This window comes from Myiozetetes cayanensis, unplaced genomic scaffold (genome assembly GCF_022539395.1).
Source record: "Myiozetetes cayanensis isolate MyiCay16 unplaced genomic scaffold, myiCay2020 scf1, whole genome shotgun sequence".
In the NCBI taxonomy this organism is placed as follows: domain Eukaryota; kingdom Metazoa; phylum Chordata; class Aves; order Passeriformes; family Tyrannidae; genus Myiozetetes; species Myiozetetes cayanensis.
Window position 1 is genome coordinate 37619227 of NW_026086604.1, and position 24829 is coordinate 37644055.

The following is a 24829-nucleotide window of genomic DNA, read 5'->3' on the forward strand; positions in this document are numbered from 1 at the left end:
ACTTTTACCTTCATCTCTAAGACAGAAAACATAGAAAAAGCTAAAGTAGTAGTAGAGGCACCCACTTGCAGATACAACTGTTTCAATGGGATGGTGCCATACACATCCTGCAAGTAGGATCATTAACCAGATTGGTCTGGGTTCATATTAAGACTTGTACTTTAGTAGTAGTACTGATGATAATCACAATTCTAACTGACTATGAAAATAAACCAAGGTAACAAGCAGTCCCACGTGGCAAGTCTCAACTTTCCACATCATCTTCATTCAATCTCCCATCCTTTTATTGAGGAAGAACCACATAATGACAGATGCACTGACCTATCCACAGAATGTTTTCTTCTAAACATGAGAGGAAGATACTTCTTCTCCTACCATTTCTGCAAATTATCCATCATCTATTGCCAACAAGCCTTGGATTTGGTGGATAAGGTTTCAGCAGTGACGCAGTGAACTGTGATACTCATTTAAAAGCACTATTAGAACCCACTGCTGCCCTTCTCATCTTCACTTGAAATAAAAATAAAAGGAATCCTACAGAAAATCAATAGGCACTGACCAGGCAGAGAATACAGTTTCCTCTTCTTGAGTGTTAGCATTTCAGTGTTACCACACTTATCTAAAGACACTGTGGGGCATCTTCAGCCAGAATCTTCCCTTAGAAGCAAGTATCTCTAATGCTTAATTTTAGTTTGTGAAAACACCTATTGAGAGATTTTTCCAAAATCTCAGATCTATATGGGTTGTTTTGAAATACTGGGAAGGATTTTTTATTTATTTTATTTATTTATAACTGTAGGTATATAGATGACTCTTGTTCTGTTGTTAATGGTTCATAGGAAATTTCTGTACACCCACAGGCAGACTGGTGCTTGCAAACTCACCCTAGACATCAGGAAGCCCAGTGTTTAATTACCTGCTGTGTTTGCAAGATCAGGTATTTATCCACCTAAGGGCTAACCTTTTTGTTCTTGAATAGTTCTCCTTCTACAGAACAAACAGCTAAAGTGGAGGACGTAAGGTAATTTGATCTAAGTTGTCAGCCAAAAATCCCTTTCCCGGTTCCTGTAAGAAAGCTGAACATATCTTTAAAGACTGCACTGTGCTCAGTGCTGGTGTAGACCCAGACAGAAGCGTTCTTTACTCAGATTTTTTTCTGCAGCTTATAGCACACAAACTTAAGCCTGCTGTGAGGCTGTGCTGATAAGCTCAGGATTAACATTTGCTCATGAGAGTAACAACAACAGATCCTGTCATTCCTATGTGCAGGTGCTTCATAATCACACAGAAGTCTACTCGATGTCATGTGAAATCACACAAATACAGCATGTGAGATAACACGTGTGATGGCTTCCAACAAAGAGAAGATCCTGAGCCTCATAGAGATGAAACTCCACAGTCCTCAGAGGATTTGGTTAGTTCTACATTAGCAAACAGCCCCAACAGTTAGTGCTGAAGCCCACAGCTGGTTCAATGGGGTCTACTGCACCCTTTACCACAGTACAGTCCCAAGGACTGAACATTCAGTAGGAGCAAGTTGATAACAAGGGTTTACCTAAAGGTAACCTCCTACAGCAGTCCCTTTCTAAACAAGTATAGGCAGGCAGTGGAGACAAAGCACAAACAGAGTTGAAAAACAGTTTCTAAGCAGTCAAAACTGGATCAGTGAGGACATGTCCTTTTGACAGTGTGAAACAAAACACTTTTTGAACTCTTTAAAGACCACAAGATTTTATATTTCTGTACTTGCTAGACCTTTGTAAAGCTATACGCACTGAGTTCCAGACTGCACATCCAAAATTCTGTTAGATCAGTCCTACATGCAAAGCAAATGCAACTGTATTGGTTTCAAAAGCTTCTGTTCAGTGACTGCCCAGTTCACCTGCAGTGACAGATGTATTTGTTTCCAGCATAGTAGGATACATTTTTTATACTGAAATCTGATCTGGGCCTTTTCCAGGCTTTTGAGAGTGGTATCAGTGTTAAGATTCATAGGGCTACTATGAACAGCAGGCACTGATGGGAGAGTTTCAGTCAACACCCACTGTAAATATTCAAAATTCAGAATAATATATCATTGCCAAAGTTATTTCTCCAAACGCTCTACCCTAGCAAATTACCCATACAAAAAAAAAAAAAGCTTTGAAATATAAAATCTGTATGCAGTGTATATCTATCTTAGTTTACACAGAAGTCATAAGGAGAATCTGAAGGGGGAGGGGTGCACATTCATGCATAAATAAAATATTTCACTTGGTATGTAAAATGTTCACTTGCATAGCACTCTGTTGCCATATCACAAGGAGCATCAAGGAAGTGTTTTGTGCAGATACATGAAGAGACAAAATACCGTAAGCAAAGAGCAATACAGACAGCCCAGCATCATTACAATATCATTACAATATCATTACATTATCATTACAATAACTATGTTACTGTTCGTCAGAGACAAAAGTAATTTAAACAACAGAGAAAATACTGTCAGTCCCTATCAGATGTTTCCCATTCCAACACTTTTGCAATACGGGAGACACTACTTTTCATCCCTGCTTTTCATTTATTGCCCTGTCCACACCTCTAGACATGAAAGATAAACACTGAATTAAAAGAAACTCTATTTAGCACAGCTGCTAATCTTTATAAACAGATGTCTAAAAAAGTAACACTTTCTCTTTTAACAAAGAGCATACGGCATTTCATGGCTAAAAGGTAAAGTCAAGTATTTAGGTCAACAGCTGCAGCCTGGTGACGAGTATCTAAGTTGAGGCACCCTTCAAAAAGCTCCATAAGCACCATCATACAGAGTCTCTGCAGCAGGTTGCTCCACAAACACTGATTTTGATGTCTGCAAGGCTTTTGCCTTTAATTTTCCCTCTGAACCCCCTATTTCATCTTGCTAGAGCAACACTTGGGTCTTATTTCCAAAATGGATTGCGGGGAGTGGAAGTCAGAAGTGAAACGTTTTTCCAGGGTTAAAAGCTGCTGTCTGTCCCCAAAATATTATTGTTCTACCAGCCTTTTTCTACATTAGCACCATGTAATGTGTCTAAAGCCACAATACTTTCTACTGCAAGCAGTCAAGGTTCATGTGACCATGCCCTGTCCATCCACCATCGGCAGCTTTTGAGGTTTCGTTTCCTCCCAGTGGTTACTTTTTCCATCATCTACAAAGGTGATCTTATTTTTCATTTTGTTTATGGTCACAACCATTCTCTTCCTTGTCATTCTGTTACACATGCAGTATATATGGTGCACACTGGAAACAGTTTCCTGAAAATCCACCTGACGTGTCCGACCTCTCCTTGACTGAAGTCATGTCTTCATGAAAATGATTCTCAAATCCTCACAGATTATACTTTGGCTTTTCCAGTAACAAAGTAACTTTTAAAATAATTAGAACTACAACGCTGAGTATAAAACCAACTCTATTTTATCAAATAAATATATTTTCAAAAGGTGAGTAATCATGTATCTAAATATGAATTCTCTGCGTGGCTTAGGTTTTTATGAGCTATATACATATGTATTTTAACAGGTACATAAATTTGTATTCAATTGAATATGAAGATTAAACTCTTAATTTAAATCACAAATTTCTTATGCATAAGAATAAGAAAAAAAATAATCAAGACTCCCAGCTTACTCTGAGTCTTGAATGTTGCTCTATATTTAAACTTCTGAACCAAAGAACAGGAAGCAATTGTTTACACCTATATATATAAAACCAATTTTTATCACACATGGAGCTTTAAAGCAATTTAGAGAGCAAAGGAGTAAATAGTTTTATTTTTAACACCTTTTTCAAAAGTTGAAAATAATGTATTTGCTCTCCTCTGTTTAAGATGTTTCATTCTGGCCTCTAAAGCCAGCTGGTTTGCTGCTACTTCACAAGTTATAAAGTCAGAGGTAATACAGTGATGCTTTCATCAGATCTCCTAAACAATGAGCATATGAAACTTCTCTGCATTTCCCTCAAGGTCAAGGCAGAAGTGTCTCAAAAACCAAACAAAGTCAATGTCATCAATGTCAATTAAAACTGCTTGGGAGGAAGAATCGTAACCCCACTCTGTTCATGGACACAAAAAGCAGCTTTCTCAGAAGCTCATCCAACTTTCTACATCACTTTAATCAACTGCTCAAGTTTACTATTCCATGAAAAAAATGGTAAAAATCTTAAATTTAAGGAATTCATTTATCTTCCCCTTTACTGCTGACCTCCACTTAAGGTTGATCTGCTTCCACATCATCTGTGGCACCCAAGTGTTGCACAATCTTCTATACCTCTGTTATTGGACTATGAGGAGGACTACCTCTGAGTGGCCTGTGAAACCTGGGTGCATTATAGACCCATCATCACATGGCAAAGCAACTGCCAAGGAACACAGAGGATGAGTTTAACTTGAGGTGGTAGAGCTCAGAAAAGGCTGATCAGTACTGCTCTACACATATTTGTGCCAGTGAAGACTTGCTACTAGACCAGAGTGAGAATAAGAGCGACAAAAGTAAATTATCTGTGGCTGGGAGTAAAGTTGAAAGAACCAAACTGGAGAGTAACCGAACTGAAGTAGATTCCCATTCCTATTGAGTGTCTCAAAAATTATTAGTGTTGCCTCTGGTTTTATTCCTTTACTTGCAGTTCACCACATATATATATAAAAAAGTGTGTATATATATATTTATTTAATAATAATATACAGTATTACCTATAGGTACACATTTAAATTTTACTGTAAGACCTGACTGTCTGGTAACTTTCATCTAACTAGACTCATGCAAATACAGAAATCCCAGGTCGGCTTTCATTCTGGGCTTGTTTCACTTCCCACATCTTGTTTTGGCACTTGAGACCAGCCAGGGGAACTTAAGCAGTTTGTTCTTCCCTTGCCTTTCTGCTAAACGGTTATCTATGTCTCAGTCAATCCTTGCCTTGTGTATTTTAATGCCTTTTTAAGATTTAGCTTACTTCTATAGGTCTGGATCATATCATCTCTATGTCTCCCAAACAGAATTTAGCCCTGATATGAAACACATATACATGGCATACACACGTGGGCACAAATCACCATGTGCTCCCTGCAATGCCTATAAAAAGGAGCATGGATAGCCTGAATCTGCTCAGTGTTTATTTACAACACACTTGTCCTGTGTAGACTGCCGTTGCTCCTGTGATGTGAGGAGCACTAGCACAGGTGACAGCATTTTTAAAAAAGGAACAATAATGGGGAATTTTTTTAACTGCTTCAATCTTTTTTTTTTGTGGAAAAGGTGAGACAAGGCTAAAATAATATTTTGACATACCTATCTATATAAACAGGCAAAGAAGAGAAATAAGTTAATCTCCAGTGTAACCACCTGTAGTGGAAAACTCTGCAACAAGCATGTTAATGTAGAATTTCTCAAACTAAGTCTCATTTAAGTCACACACTGCAAAGGTGCATGCTATCAGAGCAAGATCACACAGCTATCTAGTTTACGACCCATGATTAGAGCAAAGGACCAAAAATTACTTTCTGGGAAAGTTAGACCTGTTCTGAGCAGTGCAATCACATCATACAAGCTCAGAAGCGAGTTTCCCATGCTCCTTTTTTGGAGAGTTTAATGGGTGATGGTGCAGAAGAACAAAATATTATTACTGAAAGGTTTCAGAACCTCATTCCACTTGGCTTAGAAGCTGCCTCATAATTCCCGGTCTTAAGCACATTTTGGGGAAAATAACGGCATTTAGCCCTTCATCCTCTTGGAATATTGAGAAGTCACATCTTTTTTAGCCTCTTCTCTAGGCTTTAAAGACCAAACTCCCTCAGTCTTTTCCACTTCCACTGATTATCCTAGCAGCCCTTCCCTATATCTGTTCCACTCTGAACTCATTCCTCTTAAGGACAAGAGGCTGGAGCTGGCCAGGTGTTCCGAGATGACTTTTAGCAATGCTGCGAAGCAAATAATGTTACTACTTCTTCCATCTATAGAAATACGTTATCAAGATGTATATATATTACAGAAATTACTTTATTATTTTCACACTTTCATCACACTAACCTTTTACAATCATTTGGTGATCCAATAAGACATCTAGGTTTGTTTCATTTTTCATAATGATGACAAACTGTTGTCACAGCAGACTTTCATATCTCCAGTGGCATCACCTTACACTCTGATATTAAATTTCTCCCCATTATTTTGCCAGACTATTCGTTCTGCACAATATTCTCAGCCACCTGTGTGTTTCTAATGCCTCTTAATATCACAAGGGGACCCTTATTTTTTCATTGCAAATGAAAGTATTTAAAAGAAGTCTCAGTGTAATGCTAATGTAACAGGCAACAGACAGTGGTCCTGCCAAGAGTTTGGGGAAGTGCAGCAGACAGGAACCGCTACCCTGTTGAGCTTCTTTCATAATTCCTTCCTTAGCAATTGTGACCAAGACAAATTCTACTTCGGCCATGCTATCTCAGATTATTTTTAATGTTTTCCTATATCAGTCACAGAAAGTGTCATCCTATCACCTTCATGCTCCCAAACACTTGCATTCCTACTACAGTTATAAATCCAACACGTTTCTACTTCCTCTGCAGCACTCAGTTTTAAGCCCTGCACCAGTATTTCTTCTCCTCCTCTTCAGAGCCCTAATTCACAACATTAATGCACAAATATCTCAGTCCAATTAAACCAGTCTGGGTTAGCAGACACCTTTCCTGAATCCATTACCAAGTTGACTACTGTTCTCATTGAAATTCTCATCACCCAGTCCTCCACCCTTTGGTGACCTGTTTTCCTTTCTCACATTTACCTTCATATTGAAATCAGGGGTTAGGACTCTGCAACATTCATAGTCCAAGTCCACCTCCTAATTTAAATACTTCTAAAATAAAAATTCATTTTACAACAGGGCAAAAAGGTGTGCTGGCATAGTGGAAGTGAACTGTGCATTAGAATCATAGAATGGTTTGGGTTGGAAGGGACCTTAAAGATCATCTAGTTCCAAGCCCCCTGCTGGGAGCAAGGATACCTTTCACAAGACCAGGTTACTTGGAACCCCATCCAGCCTGGACTAGAACACTTCCAGGGATGGGGAATCCACAGCTTCTCTGGGCAACCTGGTCCAGTGCCTCACTGCCCTCACAGTAAAGAATTTCTTCCTAATATCTAATCTAAACCTACTCTCTTTTGGTTTGAGTCTATTCCCCCTTTTCCTGTCACTACATGCTCTTGTAAAAAGTCCCTCTCCAGCTCCCTTGCAGGGTCCCTTTAGGTACTGGAAGGCTGCTCCAAGGTCTCCCTGGAGCCCTCTATTCTCTAGGCTGAACAACCCCACCTCAGCCTGTTTTCACAGGAGAGGTCATCCAGCAGAAATCCCCCAACAGTTGACGTAAGAACAGCTGACAAAAGAACATAAGGAAACTTTTGGTCAGATAAGATATCTGGATTTGCTGTAATCACACTGTATTGATGTGTTTCTGAAACAGGCAGAGCCATTCTGAGCAGCACAATCAGATCATACAACAAAAAACCTTTTCTCCTATACTTCACTTTTTTGTTGTTGTTGTTGTTTACTTACTAGACCAGGTTCTTCAGTGGTGCAATAACCAACATTAATTGGCATATTACTATATACTAAATGGCAAATAACTGACTTAAGTCATCACATCTCAAACTTCCAAGCGTGAAGTGATCCAATAAAGCTATAGAGAAATGAGGTGTGGTCAGGGGAGGTTTATGGATTACGTACTTCCCTGCACAGCCTTTGCAGCAGGAGTGCTTTGGCAAAACTAACTGTATCAGTCAAAATAAACATTTTTCTATATTCATGTGACACAAATCCACTTTGCAACCTTTGCCTGTCTTGCCTTCAAGTGTCCAGGGAGAGGATAAGTTTATTCAGTGCTCAGCTAAACGATACACAATATCTGTTGGAACTCATAAATGATAGCATAACACATATAATAGATATTATCATGGTTGATGACGTGAAAGATAGCTCTAACAGGGGTGGGGAGCTTTGACCAAGAAAGAAGAGCATTTTCTACTTTTCTGTAAATCCAGTACAGTTTTGTCTAGATTAGTTAAACGCTTGGTTTTATACAGGAATAATGGCAGTGGTTAAAAAAAAAAAAAAAAAAAAAAGAAAAGAGGAAATAAAAATCAAAAAGAAACACTGAGAATGACTAATGTCATTGTGGTGGTATAATAATGTGATAATGTTTTCAGAAGGATGAAAATATAATTCTGAAACAAAACATTACATTGAAATGGAACAGAATTTGTACAAACTACTGATTGTTTATTCAATTTAAGAAAAAAAACCCCAAACACAAGAAAATTAGTTCACACAAGACTGTAATTTTGTTAACATTGTATAATAAAAATTATATATTATGAAAATGTTCCAGATTAATGTAGTCAGTATTTTTGGCATTAATTTTAAATCAAGTCTTACATTAAGCTAACATCTGTTTTCTGACCTTATATTACTCTCTTCATTTTATTACAGTCATTTGCCTCAACGGCATCCTCCAAAATTTTGAATCAATATCAACAATGAATTAATTCACTTTGCCAGCCCTCAGGCAACCACATCTTCCATTTCCTCAGCTTTTTTCCACTGTACTATATCTTTTGAAGATAGGGGAAAAGGTCAAATAACATCTTAGTTTGACCTAACAGAATAAATACCTCTATCAAATTCTTGAAAAGGACCATATGACATGGAACAGAAAAACTGTACCAGTATGTTAACCAACTCAAAACAAAGGTTCCCAAAATACTTTAAAGACTTAAAAGTGTCATGCAGACTGTAAGTAAAAATGTCATTTTCTTGACTTGTAAAAAGCTCAGTAATGACAAACAGCAGCTCCATATAACCAAATATGCATTTCCAAAAGAGAATTTGGCCAAACCACTACACTGAAGAGGATCAACATTTTTCCTAACTATTAGGAAGTGTGTCACTCCAGCTAACAAACCCCAAGGACTATGTCTACATTCCACGCTGAGTGTATCTATGACTCACATAAATTTTTTTTCAGATTTAAATTGATTATTTCGGCCAATAATGGCAGTGTGCTAAAGTTTCAGTAGTCTAGTATTTGCCCTGAGCTTTATGTATGTCCATGTCTACCACTAGGATAAGGATCCTTCTCCCTTCCCTTTTTAAGAACTAGAACAGTAACTGTGGCATAGGAAAACGAGAAACTACCCACAAAAAAACAAGGTGTTGGAGTGAGGTCCAGGAGTAGCCCAAAGGTCTTCATTCTCATAAAAAATGATGTGACAGAAGGATAGGACAAGCTTCACACTGTTGCTTTGGAGAACGCAGATCTCGGAACTATCCTTCTTCACTCTCAGCAATACTTACCTAGTTCTCCACACTCCCTTTCTTCACATACAAACATTTTGCCTCCCAAAACAAGGTGTAGTTGAGACAAGTGCAACAAGGGCTTCTGCATCAGTCTGAAGGCCTGGTTCATACCCATGGTAGCTTTAGTCAGGTGTTGATTTCAGTACACTGATCAATGTACTTGAAACCAAAGGCACGGCCACACGAACAAATTACCCTGAGTAACAAGTGGTCCTGCATGAGCTACTGTGCAGTACCCCATGCCTGCACTTAGCATGTGACACAAGAAAGAGAAATGAGAGCTTCTCCTCGTTTACACTGAGACTCAGAAGACAACAAGGGACGAAGCGAGCATATTGCTAATGTAGAGTGAGTTTGGGGAATCATCACCAGGCTGTACTCCAACTAGCTCTTCAGCTAGAATTTGTTACTCTCTCTGCCCTCTCCAGAAGGTGCAAAGGAAGGTATATTTGCACGTAGCAGCTGATACTTGAAACCTTTGTCTCATTCAAGCAAGGGAGCATAATGCTCATGCCCGGACAAATGTATTGACAGGACATTTGTTGAGTGACTATTAATAGTTCCTATGACTAAGGGAAGAGGATGGTTATTTATGAATGGGACCTTCAACTAGTTAAAGATGCTGCCGGTAATAAAGAGTATTTTGCAGATGTGATCTCTTGCTTTGAGGTGTGCCTGTAATTCAAACCCATTGCTATACTGTAAATAGAACGCAAAGATCATGAAGACCATGAAATTATCACAACATAGAATCATAGAACTGTTAAGGTTGGAAAAGACCTCTGAGATCATTGAGTCTAAACCATGTCCCCAGGTGCCACTTTTAGAGGTATTTTGAATGCCTCCAGGGATGGAGAGTGTAACACTGCCCTAGGCAGCCTGTTCTAACACCTGACCACTTTTTCAGCGAGGAATTTTTTTTCTAATATCCAATCTAAGTCTCCCTTGGCACAATTTGAGCCAATTTCCTCTTGTTGTTTGGTAAAAGAGACCAACCTCTACCTCATACAACCAACCTGCTTCTAAGTAGTTATGGAGAGTGATAATGTCTCCCCTGAGCCTCCTTTTCTCCAGACTAAACAACCCCAGCTCCCTGTGCCACTCTTCATCAGACCTATGCTCCAATCCCTTCACCAGCTTTGTTGCCCTTCTCTGGACACACTCCAGCACCTCAATGTCTTTCCTGTAGTGAGGGGCCCACAATTGAACACAGGACTCGAGGTGCAGACTCACCAGTGTCATGTAGAGCTGTATGATCACTTCTCTGGTGCTGCTGGCCACACTATTTCTGATACAAGCCAGGATGCCGTTGGCCTTCTTAGTCACCTGAGCACACTGCTGGCTCTTGCTCAGCAGCCGTTGCCCAGCAGCCCCAGGTCCTTTTCTGCCAGATAGTGCTCCAGCCACTTTGCCCCCAGCCTGCAGTGCTGCATGGGGTTGTTGTGACCCAAGAGCTGTACCTGGCATTTGGCCTTGTTGAATCTCATACAATTGGCTCAACCCACCGATCTAGCCTGTCCAAATCTCTCAACAAGCCAATGAAAACATGATGGATGACAGCAAATTCACAGCCAGCAAGCCCTGATGAAGGTTTTGAAGGTGGCCTCATAAAAAGTATACCACTTCTCCTTTGGGTTTATCTTCTGTTTTCAGAGTGCTTAATAAAAGAGAGAAATGGGGAGTGGAACATTAATGTATTTTAGGTTTTGGAGTTTTTTTCAAATTCTGGTAATTAAGTATCCAGAGATTTAATCAATTATTATAAACCTTACCTGGTTTTATGCATTTTACAATGGATTAAGACAGTTATGACTAAATCAGTGCAGAATGATGTGTCAATTGATCCTAACTATGTAATAGCCTTGTCATTTTTTAACTCACATTACTTCGCACCATCCTGCATTTACCGTCCCACTCCATCGGTCAGAGAGCTTCTTTAGCTGCTGTCACCTCCATGTTTGAATGCTGATATGTACTCATGACAAAACTTGCAACAAAAACATAGCATTCTTGTTATAATAGCATAGCATGTCTAAAGCCCTGAACTTCACAAAAAATTAGGTTTTTTTCACTATTTCAGACACCAGTATACATTTGAGTTGCAAAAAAAGTTACTTCTCCAGCAGACTGTATTTTATTTCATTAGCTGTACAGCACTAGTTATACACAGAAGAACCCTCCTGAAACACAGGACATTCTATGGGGTATATAACATGGACTCAAGAATGAATTCTACGCTCAGAGGAAAATTTAGGGTTGAATCGTTCATGCTGATGGGAGCTAACACTCAGAGCTCACTTCCTCCTGGAAGTTTGCAAGCCTAGGAGAAGTTTTAAGTCACAAGAGGAAGTTGCCACAGTTCTTGAAAAAAAAATAAATAAATCAGACAGTGTCAAATCTGGTGCCAGTAAATTACAATAGCAGAAATGAAATTCTGTGCTGTTTAATCTTTACAGGGATACTAGAACAGCATTCTGCACTAACTGTGTAAGTATCCTTGGAAGGAACCACCTCGTCTTGTTCTCAGTGATCTTACGTAGCAGAACCTCCCTTAACTTCAAGGGTGCAAGAACATCCTCCAGGTTCTGGCACTTCACAAAAGTCTATTCATACCTTGTTTATTTTACTTAATTTTAAATTCTGTGTTATTTATATTCCTTCAAAGGCATCAATCTAAACCAGGAATGTACCCCTTGATTTCTGGCCCAGCTTAGCAAACTGTTTCAAGAAACTGTTGCAATTTGGCATACATGCAGCCTCACCCAAGGATATCATCTGAACCAACAGTTTGCTGCAAACATGATAAATAGAACTAAAAGAGCTATATGATAAGCATCTTTTGAATGTTTTTAGATGCATCCTTGACATTGGGTTTTTTTTTTTTTAAATAGATACACTTCTCTTAGGTCTACCAAACATATCCCAAGGGACGGCAAAATCTCATCAATTCAGGTCTGAAAGTCAGAATCACACTCTAACTAAAGTCTTGTAAACTACAAGTTCAAGCTGGGGTGACAGTAAGAGTGTAAAAGGAAATACGTCACTGAAGGAAATACATCACTGAATGAACATGAATAAAAATTCACACCTAAGTTTCTAAGCCTGTTTTTCACATTTGTTGCACATAGGAGCATGAATAAGAAGTTTCTCTAAAGTTAACCAAAATTTAAAATATTTTACATTCTTTCCATTTTCACAGAGGAATGAGAGTGAGAATCTGGAAACTGTTTTTGAGGAAGGATGGTGAATAGCTGGTGTGACAGTTCAGTTGATTGTTCCAGCTTCAAACATTGTAAGGAAGAGCTGGAGACCTTCGAGTTTTAAACACATGTATGTTTTTGCAGGTGATCTCTCTCAAGGGCAAGAATGAACACATAGTCCACCAAATTACTAGGACAACACCTGTGCAAGTATATTAACTTGCTTAAAGTTCTTTTACATTTAGGAGAAGTTATTCTATACTAAATAGAAGATCTGAATAGAGGACTGACTTGAAGAACTCAGAATATGCATGTTGCATATTCTCAATAGGTTAATTTATTTCACTTTCAAAAACTAATACCTCTGCTACTATTTTGACTTCGCCTTGACATTTCTTGTTTTCACTCTCTAAAAACAACAAACATTTCTGTATTCATGATATATCATTACTAGATTGTGCATCATTTAGTATTTTCTGTTTCTTCTAGTCCTGCTGAATGGCCAAGAGCCTTGCACTTGATAGCAGATAAAGACATAGCAGTTACAAGCATAGCCAGTTCCACTGAACCAGGCTCTAATCCTGTGACAGCACACAGCCTGCACGAGTCCTACAGACTTCGAGAGACTCACACCAGGACTGTCTGCACAAAGAGGAGGACACAGACCTTAAAGACTAGGTCAGCATGCGTGACAATTTTGGCACATTTAGACTCATGGTAAGCCGGAGGTCCATGAAGATCATTTTCACATTCATACTGCAGACTGGAAGAACTTCACAGCACTATTATTACAACCATACTGGCTGCTCATTAAAGTCTATAACCTTTGTAACTTCATGTATCAAGTAAACAGCTCATAGGCAGGACATGCAGTTATACTGTACTTAAAAAAACTATCTTAGATTGTGCACAAGCCCAAATGTTTATCCGTGACTTCAGCACTCACAGCCCATGCAGTTAACTTTCAAAGCAAGAACTAAGAACAAATCAGTGTTCACAATGATTATTCAATTTTGTTTCAGGAGGACAGTAATGAGTCCACAATTTACACTTGAATTCCACTGTGTTAAGCATTGTGCAAAGAAAATGTCTGAAAAACCAATAAGACTCCTGCATCGTTTGGACATGCACAGGAAATTCTCAGGACAACACAAAACATACGATGAAAGGTGCAGGAGAGGAAGCCAATATCCCTAAGAAGTCAGGATTGGGCTTAATTCTGAGATCTAAATGAAGCAGGAAGACTGCAGAAGCAGAGAGATAAAATGAGAAAAAACAATCAAATGCAAAGGATGATAAATAATAGGGAGAGAATACATGCTAGGAAAGCATATATTGTCAATCAGTATGACAAGATATAGAATTCGTAATAAACAACATCACTGAAACTGTGTTCTGTGCTCAAGGGAGAAATTTCTTTCCTATGTCATACCATACCAACCATCTTGATATTTTTGTTTATTGCAGGACTAAGGAGAAGGACCTTTCACCCATCTAAACCTAGTTAAATGCATTACAGAAGAGAACACTGTTCCGATCTCTGATTTTAATCAACTACTCAAATGCTGAGTTTTCTAATTTTTTTACATTTGTATCCAGTGCCCTCAACCCTGCTTAAATGCTCCATCAAGAGGAGAAGCATCTCACCTGAAGCACATTCCTCCCACTTTATCACTCCACCAGACAAATCTCTTTTCTGCTGGTGCAACTTGCACTGCCTTCTCAGATCTAAGTTTCTTGAGTTTCACTTTCTGTGGGTTCAGTGTACAGCACACCAACACCAAGGAGCACAGCAAGACCCTGGAGCAAGAGCTGTTGTCTTAGCACCACACCCCCACAAAACCAAGCCTTGGTTTCTTCTTCAGGCCAGCACACATCACACATGCTGGTAAATCCACGCTCTACTTCAGTGAACCAGACACATTTATAAGGAGAGTCAACTCTGGCTCAAAAACCTTTTCCATGTGCCACTACACAGCACAGAAAAACCTGCATGCGACAGAAATGAAACTTGACCAGAGAAGGTCAAACAACATCACAGAAGGGCAGGCAAAGGGTCAACAGACAATTCTCACTGACCATTTTCATAACCGAAACTAACCTATTTCAAGTCAGGTTGAGGTCACCATTTTAAATCAGATGTGGTAAACAGCAGTAGTCACTAAGATAGATTGCACTACACATAAACTGTACTCTAGATAGAAGAGTCTTGTTGACCATCTATAGAAGTACAAAGCTGCCCTTTACAGAGGCACAGCCTTCTTAAAACACTTTGAAGACCATATCAATACTGCCAGGTTGGTATTCCACTGGACTTCGTACCTCTTAGTGAAGTTGAGGTTATATATTTCTGGGCACACGTTCCCTAATAAGGTAGCACAAATAGATTGCAAATGATAACTGGATTATGAAAAGAGCTGAGGCTTACTTTACTGGAAGGGGAAAAGAAAATTTCCTACAGACGTCTAAATCAAGAGATTAAACAAACAGTTTGTATCACCGACAGTCCTGAAGACAAAGATGGAGAGAAAGAAACAGCAAAATTAGGTTGGCAAAATAAAAGAATGATGGGAGAAGCAATAAAGGAAACAGCAGCAAGGAGTACTGCTACAGCAGGGTAAAGACTGAAATATGGATTTTCCGGGAAATGGGGAGAAAAAGATCCAAACAAATAGCACATTATTATTGATGAAGGCATTTGAAGCAGTATGGGTCTAGCACCCTTTCAGAAACACTGGCAAGCATTGTGGTAAAGGCATGGGAACTGCTTCCAAGGAAATTTAGTAGGGGATTTTCAGAAGAGGCAAGTTCTACTGGTCAGGCTTAGTGGAAACACTGCTATCTACTGCGTGCCTAACAGAAACTATCAATCGGGCCATCTACATCCCAAGAGAAATGGGCTTAGCATTCACCTCAGTATGGCTTGGTGCCCCTCCACTGGTGCCAGGACAGCATCTGTAATCTCTCTTGAAGCCAATCCAAATACAGCTGGACAGAAAAAGGAAGACAAAGTGCCACACCAGCAATACAACAGAAGAGTTGCTTAAACTGCAGTTTAAGTAGCAGTAGTTTTCCTACACCCCTCACGGGCTGTTATGCTTCTCTCTAGCCTTTGCACAGTTTAGCAGATCTTTTGCAATGGTAGGTCTGGAGTTACAAAAATGTACTTTGAATCCCATTTGCACATTCTGCTATGCCACAACAGCACATTCAAATGACTCTTGCAGTGTATTTTGAACAAGTTGCACACAGGACATCCAATATAGGATTTCCTCTTTCTCCTGCCCATCCCCTTCCTGTGTGTCTACCAAAAACTTTCACTTCCTCAGTGACACTGGCACCAGCTCTGGTAACCCCAGTTCTCCAGCTCTTGTCCAGCCATACCTGAATCACAGCTACCCCAGGGCATTTAGCACTTACTGAAAGGTTTTTAAAATCCCATCAAAACACCTGGTAAGGCTGGGGCTGCCCTGGAGAAAACCATTTTGTCTCCACTACATCTACTGAATGTACGCCTCACAATCCTAGCAAGGGATACTCAAGCAAGCAATTTCAATAAATTCAATCAATAGATGTGGCATCATCCAGATGTTTCCCTACTCAGTTGATACTACCAGGAAGTATTTTCTTGGTCTGAATAGAGTAAAACCTAGTCATAAGTCAGGTCTACTGATTTATAAATGTGTTACCATTACACAGGAATTCACTGCAACATATTCTTTAAATTTTGATATTATTTTTGTTCTAAGCCCCTGGTACGGTCATATGTGGAAAGAACAAACCTGCTTAGCAGACAAATATACTTCTGCACTAACGCCTGAGATAAAACCCGAGTAATTAATAAAAAAACATTATTAAACAGGTTTGTGTTCAACTATATACAAACTAATGAAGGAAAACATGAAAGGCAAAGCAATGTATTGTAGATGCCACATCAGAAAGCTGACTTAACAGATTGTTTTTGTTGATGAACTTCCTGAAACAGCTTTCTGTTAAACGAACAAAGGAGTAGTTAAAAACACATCTCAGAGGGAATCCATTCCCTCCAAACTTCTATCATTTCCATACCTAGAGCAGCCTGCTAAAACAGAGAAAACTGCAAAAAGTGCCATTCCAGAAGAATAGCTGCATCCCATACTTCAGCCCCTATGGTGAGCTATCACATTTTCCAGTCTGAGATTGCACTATTTCCTATCACAGCTGGCCTTCGCAAATTAAAGTAGCAAATTCTACAACATATCAACCACAGGAAGAAGTAGCCTCATGCCTCGTGCAGCAGAGACCATAGAGCAAGAAGGACACTTTGTTCAGATTGTTTATCATTTGAGTCCTTTGAACTGAAGAAGTAAGATAGTACACTGCGCAAACACAGGAACGAATTGTAGATACTTAAGATGCCAGCAGTTTGAAAAAGATAGGCAATGCTGACCTAAGAGAGAGCAATTGCTGGCTTGAATGGTACTAGTCTACCCTTTTTTTCCCCTCAGAGAAATGAGATCTAACCATTACCCCCTCCACCCTTCCCTGGTCTCGTTCTTCTCTCCCAGCAAAGCGTTACTGCCAAAATACCCTCTCTCTTCTGATGTTTGGCTGATAAAAATAACTGATCTATTTACCTCTATGAGTATTTCTTTAGGGCGTACAGCAAATACAAGTATCTCATAAATATTTGGAGGAAATGCTTCCAGGACAAGAATAATTCCGCCTTTGCGTTTTGTTCCATGAACCCAAATTTTTCAGGAAAGATGCTGAACACAAATGTGAGTGATTCAGTCTCGGAAATTACAGCATTTAATGACAATGTCAACAGGAAATGTATTTGAATCAGGCAAAAATAAATACGAAAGCACAGACCTTTCCATCCTTCCCTGAAGGACAATGAAGTTTAAACTAGCAACAGTCACACTAAGGACAGTTACATTGCATTTGTGTTTTATTAGTAGATGCTAACTTCTTTGAGAATGCACCATTACTGTTTACAGGGCAGCAGTCTCCTTCTCCCTGTATGCGTCACTAAAGACTGTTCTCATACGAATGTAATTTTACATTTTTTATCTCCATAGTTTCCTGTGGTATGGCTTAGCAAGTCTCTAAGCCTTTCTCTCTATACCATCTGCGGCAGTTCTGCACTCTCATGAAATAGGGGGCAGAAATAAATGGAAAAAATAGAAAGTAGGAATATGATCAGCAGGAGAAAAATCCTAATTCTCAGCTGGGCAAGTGGTTCTTCTACAGAATACAGTTGTTCTTCTTAGTGATGGAAATCCTAAAGGGGTAAAATTTTAATAAATACTACTTAACAGAGTCACATGGTTTGATGTAATTATTTACACACTCGGCTCCATAGCTTCAAAAGGAAGTATCACCCCCTGCATACAAAGCTCACACAACCCTCAGGATCCCCAGCCCACGGATTCTCCTCCCATCCCTTGCACTAGCACATGACAGCTCACATCCTTCAGGGATCACTGTTGCTGCAGACCTACACCTCTGTGTACAGCCATGCTACTACAGCAGAGTGCTAGAAATCCTAGTCTACACCTAATTGCCACCCCATGCCTTTATTTATTTATTTATTTATTTATTTATTCATTCCCTATCTACTTGTTTTCTGAGTTCATTTAGTTTTGCAAAGAGCTCCCTAAACTCCAAGAGTTAAGAAATTAAGTCTCCCAGTCCCTCAGAATATGCACATATGGAAAGGAGGAGAGATCTCATCCCCTCCCCCGATCACCTAGGCCTTTGACAAAAATATAAATTGGTTCATGGTCAACATGTGTTCATCCCAAAACCTCAAAGATTCCCATTAAGATTCCAAGTAATGTATAGGGAGACAAACATCTCCTTTTAGTGACAGAAATAGAATCACATCTGAGATTAAAGAAAGCAGTTCTTAAACTTTCCCAAATAACTACGTGGAGGTCAAATGTTGCTCCCTGATGTGCACCACAAGAAGGGCCAGATGTAACGTCTCTGGTCTTTTGAGACACCCCACTGAAGATCAGGTACTAAGCTGATCTTAAAGTCCAAGTCCAGGAGGACTTCGGACTTTTTTTTCACTGCCTGTTTTAGGAATTGCTTCCTGCAACACTTGCTGTTCTATGATGCCATTAAGCCTACAGGAGTCAATAAAGCCATAGGAAGATAGGTTACTTCAAGTACACAGATAAATTGGAAGGGGGAAATATTATGAAATGTTTTGTTTGTTACTTGTACATTCACAAATACTTCTATATTCATAATACATGAAATTAATAATTTCACATTTATAGAAACTTTCTTGAAAGGGTAACATTAAAACCCAGAATATTAAACATCTTAAAGGCAACGAGGTTTAACTTTGTACTGGAAAGTTTCACAATTCACTGCCTTGTCAGAAAGAGTCATTGCACAACTCAACTGGTCAAGGGACTTACAAGAAAAGGCCTAAACTTTACCTTGTCCTCTGTATATTTATTTAGGAGAAAAACCTTATTTCCTCAAAAATAGAGAAAAGACTAGCTTCAAATCTGCCGGCTACTGTACAAAGATGATCATTCTATATCATCGTGGTTAAAAAAATAATATATCTCAGCAACACATAATTAAAATAGATTTTTATGTTATTAAATCAAGGATTCTTTTCTAACTAGTCTGTAGCTCACAAAGCTGAAATGGAGAAAGAAAAATGCTCTAAACCTCAGAAGAGATCCACAGAACGAGACATCTGTTGATCTTAAGAGTTCATTGATTTCAATCATTGCCCAAGATTTCATAACATCCCATTAACAGTATCTAACTGATTTTTAGCCTGTTGCTACTTTTTCAGATAAAACTAATTATTTTTTCTTATCCATACTTTGAGTGCTGTTGATAGTACATATTAAAAAGATACAAAGTCTTGACACATAAAAGACATCTACTCTGCCCTCAGTGCTGGGTGGGAAACAATTCACACAAGCACAGTTTGACTATCCTTTTGGTAACATTTTCCCGACATAGCTTTGCAATTTCTCAACACAAATCTTCCGCTTTTTGTTTTAATAACTCTACAATGATATTATGATGAGTGCAGACTTATTGACGTGGCACTTGTACTTTACACATACTTGCAACCAACATTAATATTTCTAAATTACAAAACTATTACTGTAACTCTGTGGGATCAAGCTAAAGAATGTGATTTGCAATTTGTATTACAATGTGCTAACATACATTAAGACTGGTCAGACTGTTTCTCTTTTTTCAAAGGTGGAACTAAAGGCAGGAGGTGGTATATTGATTAGGGGTTTCAGATGAAACCAGTTTTGTGCTCCCTATGTATATCCACAGGAATATGATCTGATTAAACAAGTTTTAAGTGTTAATCCCTTTGGTCTTTAGTGCCAACAGAAGGGAGCAGGGCAGCAGGATGAGTTCTTGCTAAGGCATTCACTGCAAACATTAGAAAGATGCAATTTCTACTGAAACTTTTTACTGCTTTACTGAAGTTACAACATCAGCTCCTAAACTAAAATTACTAGGAGAAAACCCCTCTACATCATTCCTTAGGCATACAGTACCATTACAATAGTAATCTGCAAGAAACACCATGCACCAAACATCACAATACTATTTTCTCATCCGTCCCTTAATTCGAAGCACATTGGAACGTACAGTTAAGAGGGAGCAGCTTTAGCTTGGAAGACACACCAGGAATTACTCTCCTAGAAAAAAGCAGTGTAACAAGGAATACCCAGGAGCCACCTCACCTCAGCCAAGGCTATCGCTTTGGCTTGAAACGCCGACTGCAGACTATGATCAGCTAATTTCACACGCTTCCCGGCACGAAACAGCCCGAAAACACCCGTGCCCTCCAGACCACGGCAGAAGACAGCCAAAGGGGGTACGAGATAGACCATGCTCCTGAGAATTATTATTTTATCCCAAATGCAGTATTTCCCTCAAAACCCCATCCAGTCCTACCGGGAAGGTCGGGCGGCAGCGGCACCTCCTCGCGGGGGCAGGAGCGAGAGCAACCCTCCCTAAAATTGCCTGGTACTCCCGTCCCGTGCCGGGGCGGGGGCACGGACGGAGGCAGCGGGCGGGCAGCCCGCGCTCCTGCCCGCAGCACCCCGCGGGTGAAGGGGGGAGAGCCGGCTCCGCTGCCCCTCGCCGCGCCCGGGGGAAGGCACTTACTTTTTCTTCCCGGGCGCGCAAGTTGAGCGGCAGCGAGGGAGCTCCGCGGTGAGCGCCGGGGCGCGGAGCGGGGGTCCCGGGGCGCTGCTCGGGGCGCGGCGCTGCTGCCCCGCCGGCCGGCACAGAGGAACGGCCGGGCAGGATCCTCGCCCGGCCCGCGGTTGGCTCACGGCCCGCCGGGTGACTTCCTGCTGCTGCCGCCGCACATTTGCATGCGGGGCTGCGAGGGGAGAGCGCGGAGAGGGGCAGAGCGGGGGGCGGCCCCGGCCCCGGCCCCGGCGCGGCGGCTCCGGGCGGGGAGGCAGGCGCGGCTCCTCCGGCTGGAGCGGGGCTGTGATGGGGACGAGGTGGGGCAGGGGATGCGGGATCTGCCCCCACTGCGCCTCTGTGCCCCAGAGCGAACTTCGTGAGGGAAGCGATCCTCCGCTAAAAATTATAGCTAAATAAAACCGCGTTAGTCTGAGAGGCAAAACAGAAAGGGCTGTCGTGTTCCACCAGCAGCCTAAAAAACATCTTGAACTCCAAAATCCCACTGCAAGCAGCTTCTAAGGTCCTTTGGAGGCTGGGTTGGGAGAAGAAAAAAAAAAAGTAAGCTTATCTTTCAATTTTTCTTTTCTTTTAAGAATGATTTACTAGCCTGATGAAAAGTGAAATAAAAATTTCACAGGTCAGCAAAACAGGAAATATGAATGTGTGGACGCAACAGCCAGAGGATGCAGCTGAAAAGCTTTACAAGAGCTGGAGTCAAGGTGTCATATATGTGCTGCCAGACCACATGGGCAAGTTGAGGTCACGAGATTTCAAAGGTAGAATATCAAAAGAAAAGCATTTAAGCTTTCCATATAAAGTGTTGACAATAGCGGATGCTGTTTGGGGAACAGTCAAAGCGGTACAAAATGCAAGATATTCAAAGGTACCTCTGTGTACTTTCCCAAAGTCCACCAATACAGTCTGTGAGTTGAAGTAGACTGGGGAGCTGGTGAGGACTTGTAACGGGGCATACAAATAGCTGAAAATAGCCCAGTGCAGCTCACACCCTGCTGAGTTTAAGAGAAGAACTTGAATCGTCAATAGGATTTACAGATCTTCAGTGCTGATGTAAAGGCCTGCCACTCACGGTGATGTGCAATTGGCACAGTCCCTTCTCTCTCCCCCACACAGGTTGATCCTGTAGAAGAGATAGTCTGTAGAAACAGTGAGACCATAATCTGTCGCATTTCTTAATCAGTCCCAGATGTCCCTGGGCATCTCTGAAATGCAGTGGGCAATAGTTTCTGGTATTCTTTTAATTGTATCATCAGTTGTTAAAATAACATCATGTAGATACTCAGTATAACTTAAAAGGTGAGACAGTAAGGAATTCCTCAATAACTAATAAAAAGTTGGTATTAATAAAAAGTTGGTAATTGTTTTCTCCCTTCCCCCAACTTACGTAAAGGTGTATAATAACAAAAACAACAACCACCAATAAAACAAACAAAAAACATCAAAACAAACAAACCACGTAACAACCTTTTTATATATGAGAAGTTTATACAAAAAAGAAAGATCTGACTTTTTTTTTTTTTTAGGAGATGTGGATTCCAAAGGTTTATATAAAATGAGCTATTTCTGTTTGGAAGTTCACTGTTACAGCATCATGTTTCCATTTTCTCTATAGGGTAAGTCATTGATATTGTATCTTTCTTCTTGGAGAAATAGAGTACAAATCCCACATCTGTCTTGTTCTCCCTCCTTTCCTCCTTATTTTTTCATTTCATTGTCAAGTATTCCACTAGGTTTAACATTCACCTTCTCCTATCAAAGCATTAGAGAAAATAAAATTTAGTTTTATGAGTGCATAATAGAGTCTAGAAGTCTAGTAGAATACACACTTTAATATGAATAATTTGGAAAAATAAAAGTGGTGCTGAATTACCCTTAATAGGCTACTGTGCATTGGTAGGTCGAGGAGGCATAGCACAAACTCATCAGTTCTGCCCTGAAAGAAGTAATATGAAAAAGGGTTAAAGAGGAATAAATACACTCTGCTTCATAAGAAATAAAAACAGAGACAAGTTGTTAGTATAATCTGAAAGAAGTTGTGGTTTTGTGTATCCTTGTTGTCATTGCTTAGAGGAATATGTACAAAATCTACTTTAGAAAGCATAAGCAGAAAAGTAATTCTCTCTCATTATATATTCATCAAAAGGGGAAAAGAGCTGATTCCAGCCTCCCTTACATCTGTAGATCAGCTGTTCTTCACATGTTTTAAATGTCTTTGTGTATAGATCAAGAAAGTTTGGGGGGGTTGGTATAAAATGGGGTAAGAACAGAACTTCAAGCTTGTCACTGAAGTGGAAGTCCTTGTAGGAAGGACTGTGAGTCACGTTAGCCAGCCAGTGTTCACACTCAGCAATTGATTTTCCGCTTTGGGAAGATTGGAATCCCAGACAATGTCTCTACTGCTGAATTAAGCAAGGCTGCAAGGGCAGCTGGCAATGTCCATGTCCATGCTCTTGGCACCCAGAACATGGGGACTACACCAAACTGGCCCATGTTCTGGTTTCTGCTGGGATAGAGTTAATTTTCTTCTTATTAGCTGGTGCAGTGTGGTGTTTTGGATTTAGGATGAGAATAATGCTGATAACACACTGCAGTTTAGTTGTTGCTCAGTAGTGCTTACCCTAAGTCAAGGACTTTTCAGGTTCCCGTGCTCTGCCAGCAGGCAGGTGCGCAACAAGCATGGAGGCAGCATGACCAGGACAGCTGATCTGAACTAGTCAAAGGGATATTCCATACCCCAGAATGTCATGCTCAGTATAAAAACTGGGGGGAAGTTTTCCAGGAAGGGGCTGATAATGGCTCAGAAATGGGCTAGGCATCAAGCATTGAGTGGTGAGCAACTGTATTGGGAAGCACTTGTATTTTCTTGGGTTTATTCCTCTCTCTCCTTTACATTACAGTTGTTGTTGTTATTATTAATAATAATGTTGTTGTTATTGTTATCATTATTGTAATTACTCATATTTTATTTTGTTTAAATTATTAAACTGTTCTTTTTTCAACCCTGGAGTTTTTACTTTTTTCTGATCCTCGCCTCCATCCCACTGGGGAGGGACAGTGAGCGAGCAGCTGCATGGTACTGGGGTAACCCTGTTGCCAGCTGGGGTTAAACCACAATACCATGTTTACTTCGAATCATCTCTGGAATTTTTTGAGAGATGTGGCCTGGGCCAGGGATCAGTCCAACACTCTGTCAGTAGACTCAGAGCCCTGTACATCGCCCTGTAGGGTCCAGACCAATCCAGCTGCACACTCCAGTAGGTAGCTGCTGATCACTGTTTGGATTGTGTCCGGGAGCGTGAAGTTGCACACAAACTGTGGGGAACAGTGGCTCTGGGCAGTACATCAAACTTTGTCATGGACAGTGAAAGCAGGCAGCAAACTTCACTGTATATTTTATATAGTCCTTACTCTCGTTGTGGCTGAGTACTCTCTATGAGATACATAAATGCTTAGCTCAGTTGGTCAGAGCATGTGCTGATAACACCAAGGTTGTGGGTTTGATCCCTGGATGGGCCATTCACTTAAGAGTCAGACTCAATGATCACTTGTGGATCCCTCATAACTCAGAGTATAATAGAATTTTAAATAATGTAAAAGAAGCAGTAAGAGAAAAATAATAGACATCAAAGCATAAGCAGCTCAGACAGGATAGCAAATTGAGAGAGACCCCAAGGAACACCTGAGGTGTTCAATGAAAAAAACACAGGGAAAAGTTCACTTTGTACAAAATTAGGTTTACAAGGATTTAAATTCTTCACAGAAGAAGAGGCAAAACCACGTGTAAAACGAAAACACTGAGGCATGTATGAGCCAGAGTTTTGGAAACTCATTCTCAGTTTGTTAAGGGTAAAATGTCTTTTCTCTAGAAATTCCAGCATTTGCATAGTCACCATTTGCATTGGTTTGCTGTATATTATTTCTTCCTCAAGCCATTATCATTAAGTAATTAAAGTCCAAATTGTCAACCTACTTCATAATAATGTAGCAATTTTAAAACAAGGAGTGAAGAGTCGAATACAAAAAATGCAATCCAGCTCAGACATTCTTCAGCCAATATTGTTGCAGAAAA

At 40.1% G+C, this 24829-nt stretch overlaps 1 protein-coding gene across 4 annotated transcripts in view; it reads right to left on the reverse strand.

Annotated features, from left to right (window-relative positions):
• Positions 1-20850, reverse strand: part of LYN (LYN proto-oncogene, Src family tyrosine kinase) — a 50982-nt gene extending 30132 nt beyond the window's left edge. Inside the window, exon 1 of one of the 4 annotated variants that reach the window (XM_050322467.1) lies at positions 20713-20850. The gene's annotated coding sequence lies outside the window, so the exon portion shown is untranslated. Of the gene's footprint in view, positions 1-20285; positions 20300-20499; positions 20565-20712 lie in introns of those variants that run through there. The other 3 variants (XM_050322458.1, XM_050322439.1, XM_050322449.1) reach the window with 3 other exon arrangements.
• Between the last annotated feature and the right edge of the window lie 3979 nt (positions 20851-24829).